This window comes from Arachis stenosperma, chromosome 6 (assembly GCF_014773155.1).
Source record: "Arachis stenosperma cultivar V10309 chromosome 6, arast.V10309.gnm1.PFL2, whole genome shotgun sequence".
NCBI classification, from domain to species: Eukaryota; Viridiplantae; Streptophyta; class Magnoliopsida; order Fabales; family Fabaceae; genus Arachis; species Arachis stenosperma.
In genome coordinates this window covers 20,090,030-20,096,874 of record NC_080382.1, presented here as the reverse complement: position 1 = coordinate 20,096,874, position 6,845 = coordinate 20,090,030, and positions in this window count along the sequence as shown.

Sequence of the window (6,845 nt, the reverse complement as noted above, 5' to 3'; positions counted from 1 at the left end):
AAATGGAACAAGTACACATCAATTATTTCTATTTATTAGTTGGTAAGGTAGCTTAATTTCTTGGTGTTCCAAGTTTTTTATATTCAAAAATATTTAAGAGACAATAAAATAGTCCATCAAATAAAGTTATTTTATTTTATTTTATTAATTGTTTTTGAAATAAATATATAATATTAGATGTAATAATATTACGTAATTTTAGATATTATATATATACATAAAATTATAAATATTAAGTTAAATAAGATATTTTTAAATTATTATTTTTCTAGCATTATTATTTTACATTAGTTCCAATGAAATGTTACATTTTACTAATAAAAAAAATGGAATTTTTCTTTATTGATGAATTTCAGTAAATTAAAACATGTATGTTTTTTTTTAAGAAGTTATAAGTTATAATTGCATATAACTATATATTATCTTTAATATGTACAAAAATATATAGAACAATTTAACCTACTTGTTTGAGAATATTATTTGCTTTATTTGGCATTTTATATCACAACAGTTTTATTACTGAAAATAAAACTATAAAATCTCAAGTGTCAAAGCAGATATTATCAAGCAAGTAGAATGTGTGAGGAGTTAGGCTCCATCAAGAGGTAAAATGTAAAATCTTATATTGGTTAAAGAAAAAAAAAAAAAAAAACAAAACATGTTTTACAAAGATATAAATATCTCTCTATTATAGAAAATTAAAAATATTAGAAAAATATTATAGCCATTCAATACTTTTTGCCTCTCCATAACAAATAAAATCGCAAAACCTAAAATGCCACCGCGAAAAACAATGTTCAAGCAGATGAATGAAAGTTGTTAAACAAGTATAAAATGATAATTAAAAAAGTTGGTCATAATTTGATGTATGTACCAAAAAGTCCAAAACATAATGTTTATGTTTATGTTTGTTTGTTTGTTTGTTTTTTGTTTTTTATTTTTTTTTTCTTTCAATAGATTTGGCTGGATTCTCATGCTGTGGATTTTGTGGAATATGCATATGACCCTACTTTTGTTTATTAAAACAAGCTAAGCACCCAAAAAGTATGTATTGACCACATGAAAAGTGGATGCTCCTGTACCACCGTTGAACACAATATACTTTTTTTTTAGATATGAAATCGTAGCAAGAAAGGTTATGCAACTCTTTTAGATAAAAATTTATTTTACAGAAAAAAAAAACACACATATACTTTTTGTTTATTAATTATAATTAGTGTATTTCTAACTCTCAAAGTCTATTTATTCTCATCGTAACAGTAAATAGGATCATTTTTAATTTGTATAAGAAAATTTTTATAATTTTCCAAATTAACCCATAATAATAATAATAATAATAATAATAATAATAATAATAATAATAATAATAATAATAATAATAATAATAATAATAATAATAATAATAATAATAATAATAATAATAATAATAATAATAATAATAATAATACATATAACATTCCTCTCTTACTTAATACAATTTGAAGTTATTGTAAAGCATCTCTAATTTTTGAGTCATTTATTTTAAATTGGGTTGAAATCATGAGTGATTAAAAATTATAATTCTGACTTTAATAATTCTTGTCTCAATTTTATAATTATTTTTGGTGTCTAAGTATTTCAGTCTCATATTTTTTTGTCTCAATTAAATTTTTATTTTTATGGGTAAAAAGATGTATTACAAGTATTATTAAACTACTCCTCCACCTTAACTCATGACAACAATAAAAAAGTCTTACGGTTCACAAATTCAACCCAACAAAATACACAAATTCAGTTATAATTTTAGTCTTTATTATTTTCCTATTTTTATTGATCCTTATCTTATCTTTATTTGCTTTTATCTTTCATAGGTCAATGATCTATATATATTTAGTTTTACCTTCATAATTTATAATTCAATCAATCAACAATCAATAAAATTTCTTCATCTTTTTTTTTCTTCTTATTCTTTCACAATTTTATTATCTTTGCGTACTCTTCATGTAATCTTTCTGTTTGATATCAGAGCTCCTCTTGAGCTCTTGATGAATCCATATTTTATGATAATTTTAGTTAGAATTGAGAGGATTTCATCATATAAACCTACACTTATTCCATTAAATAGCATGCTTTTGAGCTTTCCTCCTAAATCGTGCTTGATTATGAAAACATGTTCTTTTGTGCCTAATTTAACCTAATTTTATTTCATTTGCCTTCTATTCGATACCTTGATGCTGTTTGTGAGTGATTTCAGATGTATAAGGTAGGAATAACTTGGTGAGAATGGAAGAGGAGCATGCAAGGAGGAGGAAGCATGAAGAAATAAAGGAGAAAAACAAAGCGATATGTGCGTGCGCACAGCCACTTGTGCGTTCGCACAGGCAGCAAAGCAGAGCAAAGTGTGCAAGCGCTCAGCATCTTGCGCGTCCGACGATCATCCAAAGTATCGTGAAGTGTGCGTGCGTACACACAGGTACCCGCGCATGCCTTCATTAAAAACACATGTGACTCGCGTTTTTGAGGGATTGGAGGCCCAATTCTGATAGCCATAGCTCATATTGGAGGGGGCAAACATTGAAGAGGAGAGCATATCATTTGGAGTAGTAGGAGACTTTAGGTTTAGTTTTCTTTAAGTTTTCTCTCAACATCATTAGGGTTTATATTAGGGTTTACATTTCAAGTGCCATTTTCCATTTTTGATCTTGGATTTTTGCTAGCCTCCATTGTAAGTATTTCTTAATTACTACTTTTTATAGTTACAATTTTGATACTCTTTCTTGTAGTTAAAGTCATAGTGTTAATACATACACTTTTTGCAATTTTGATCTCTTATTGATGATTTTGATGATTGATGATTGTTACATGTTTGGTTGAGTTGCTATTGTTGCTTTTGATCATTTGTTGTTCATAGTTTCAAGCATTTTCTTAATTTTGTCATGATTTGTGTTTATGCCCACTAAGTGTTTGTGAAAATGTCAATTTTGATTATGGGTTAAATTTCCACCTCTTGACTTGGGGAAAATGAGCATATAGGTTCCTAGAGTTGGAATATCCAACATTTAGTGATAATTATTGGATCGTTAATTGTTCTTATTTCCACTAACGCTAACTTGTTGGTAAGGCAATTTAGCAAGTGAGTTAGGATTTGTGGATTAAGCATGGTTCTGAAAACCGGACCGGACCGGCCGGTTCGACCGGTTCAACCGCGAACCGGCGATGGAAGCGGTCCGGTCCTCATGTGAAAACCGTCCTCAGGAAAATCGGGCAAAAACCGGTGAACCGGCCGAAAACCGGCCGGTTGAGCCGGACCGGTGACCGGCCGGTTCTTATAAACGACGCCGTTTTTCGTTATTTTAAAAAAAAAAAATTTCCCCCCCGACCCGACCCGCTCGTTCACCCCCCCTTCCCTCGACCCCCAGCCGTTCTCCTCAGTTCTTTCTTGCTTCTCACAATCTCAGTCTCACTCCTTAACCTAACCCTAGCCATCTGAGAAGCACCAGCCCAGTCGCCCTCCAGCGTCGCCGCGGTCTCAGGTGGTCAGCGCCGCCGCCGTCGCCTGGTTCCCCAGCACCAGTAGCCCTCCTGCCCCTCCATCGTCTTCACTCTTCAGCTTCTCAACAAAAAAGCCCTCTCATCGTCTTCATCGTCGCGTGGTCCTCAACACCGGAAGCCGGCCGTCGAACCCAGGTAAGTGTCTCGTCGTCCTCAGGTTCTGTGAACTTGCTCTGCTAATCTTCGTTCTTCGCCTCTTCGGTGAACTTCCTCTGTGAACTACTGAACTTCCTCTTCAATTTCTGAAGAAACATGAACTTGAAACTGTGAACTTCGTCTGCTGTTCAAACCTAGGGAGTTTTTTTTTTCTTAGTTGATAGTGAAACAGAAACATGGCGGGAGGTAGAATTTTTTTAGCTTGTATGCATAATTGTTGAAACAGAAACAGAAACATGAATGGAGGCAAAATTGTTGTTGCTTGTATGCAGAATTGTTGAAACAGAAACAGAAACATGTATGCTGTAGGTAGAATTGTTGTAGCTTGTAGGCAGAATTGGTGTTTGTGTTTGTGTTTCTTGGTCACTGTCTTGGGACCAATTTTGGAATGTTAATGGAAACAAAAAAAAGGTAGTCTTGTTGAATGGCTGAATGGCTGAATGCTGTTTTTAATTTTGTATCTGTCTTGTTTGTTGCAATATGATATCTGTCTTGTTTGCTGTAATATGGTCTTGGCAACAATCGAATAGAGGATACCTTTCCCTACTGGCTTCAGAATTTGAAAACTGTGAAAGTGTTGGTCTTAAGAGGCAATAAGTTTTATGGTCCTGTTGGTAATAACTTGACAACCAAGCATCCATTTCCAAGTTTAATTATCTTTGATGCATCAGGCAACAATTTTAGTGGCCTGTTGCCAAAAGACTTCATTGAGAATTTCCAAGCCATGAAGAATGTTGTTCATGGTGAAGTGGGAAGTATTTTGCGTTACATGAATAGTCGCTTTTACTCTGCAATAAGTTATGAAACTCAACCAGAGTATGCTAACTCATTGATAGCAACAGTTAAAGGGGTCAGCAGAGCTTACACGAAAATTCCAACCATCTTTGCATATATTGATTTGTCAGAGAACAAATTTGAAGGAGAGATTCCAAATGTTATTGGAGAGGTTCATGCACTCATAGATCCAATTGATTATGAAAGCATCAGTCTAGTTGACTTTTGGGTGACTGAAGAGGTTGTAGAGAAAGAGCCTGATCTTACTAGTAATGTGGATGACTTATTGCGTGAGTATAGTATATTTATTTTCTAATGATGTATTACAATGTAGTTAGTTCATAATCTAATGATAACATGTGTATTTTATTAGGTGAAATTGATGCTGATTTATATCAAAGTGGCGGTGGTAGTGGTGGTCTTTATGCTGCATCTGTTGATTCTTCTGCTGAAGAGGGTATGAATGAAGGTGAAGATGTTCCCACCGAAGCAGATTTGCAACAAGTTTTTGCATGATGTTGGGATTTAATTTTATATGTCTTTATATTTAACTTTTGAGTATGTATTTTGATAAGATTATATGAATTTGGTTGATGAAAGTTTATGTAGTGTTTTAAATTTCGAAGATATTTTAAGTTTTATATTAGACCATAATTATATTTTAGGATGTTTATTCATAATTTATTTATTATTTTATTCTAAAACGGTTTTTCCGGTTGGACCACCGGTTAGACCGGTTGGACCAGTGAACCAGTGAACCAGTGACTTGAGCGGTTTGATGACCGGTCCGGTTTTCAGAACCTTGGGATTAAGAACAACTATGCTCACTTAACCTACTCTCCGATAGTCCGATAACTAAGTGAAATTAATCCATTACAATTGTCATAGTTGTGGTTGCAACAAGGAAAGGATCCCTAGCTCATCCCAAGCCAATATTCCATTTATGCTTTGAATCACATACACACACATACGTCAATCACTTTTATATCTTACTTGTTCATATTACATAGCTAGTTCTTTAATCCCTTTATTAGTTCGTTAATTGCAATTTTAAATGTTTTTTTATTCCTTTAATTGTTTATCCCTTCATTGAAAATCTCTTTTGCCTTCACAACCAAAATTGCACACTCATTGATCACTAGTCCTTGGGAGACGACACGGCAATTAAAACTCCCTGTTTATATTTGTTTTGAATTGTGACAATTTGTCCATCTAAACTTTGATTGAGTTAATTGTTGGTTTAGACTATGCTTGCAACGAGATTCTATTTTGTGAAATTCTAAACCAACGTTGATTTTCACATCAAGTTTTTGACGCCGTTGCCGGAGATACTAAGTACAATGAGTGCTATAATTTTGGTTGTTGTGAATATGTGAATAGTGTGAATACTTTATTTTTGTTTGTTACTTGACACTAATTGGTAGATGGTGCCTCTATCTAATTAGTAGTAGTAACTAACGTTTTCTTTTGTTTAGTCCTAGGTAAATAGAGATAGTTAGGGTTTATATTCCTTTGTTCATTACTTTTGTTAATATCATTAAGTCTTATATTTTCTTTTCACCATGAGCTATCACCCTTTTGGCTTAGAGTTTGGTTGTTATCATGTTATAGGGGATAACAATACCAACATCGGGTCGCATCAAAGTATGGGAGGCCAAATCGAGGGAGGGTCGCAAACAAGCAATTCTTGGCAACAAGGATCTTCACATGGACCCTATGACCCTAATACCTATCAAGCTCTCATACCTAGTGGAACACACCATCATTACAATTTTTTCCCTCCACATGTTCATGCTCCATATCCTCTACATGAGACACAACCACTATGCTCTGAAGTCTCTTTGCCATTCCCATTGCCAACTCCTCTTCATTTACCTTACCAATCACCATACTTGGAACAATCTAACCTTCACCATCATCCCACTCACTTCAACCTTCCTCATGAGGAGAACAATCTTCAAGCCTTCATTCAAGAACAACGGAAATTTCAAAGGAAACAAGACAATTGCATGGCAACTTTTGCTGAGGTCATGTCTCGTTTAACACTTCCCTCTACCTCTAACAACCTTACTCCTCCACAACTTGTGACACCTAGTGGTCCACCCTTGCCGCCTCCATCAACCTTCAAGTCTAGCATCAATGCTATAACTCTAAAAGGAGGCAAGCTACTTGAGAAGATAGACCCTCAACCCACTCTTGCCAAGGAAGAACCCTCTTAAAGAACCTACACCAATTCCTTTTTCAACGTTGGCTAAAATGGCTAAGAAGCATGAAGACCTTGACCCCAATGTGGTGGAGATTTTCAAGAATGTGAAAGTTACCGTTCCTATTTTTCAAGCCATCCAACAAGTTCCAAAGTACGCCAAATTCCTAAAGGACGTTTG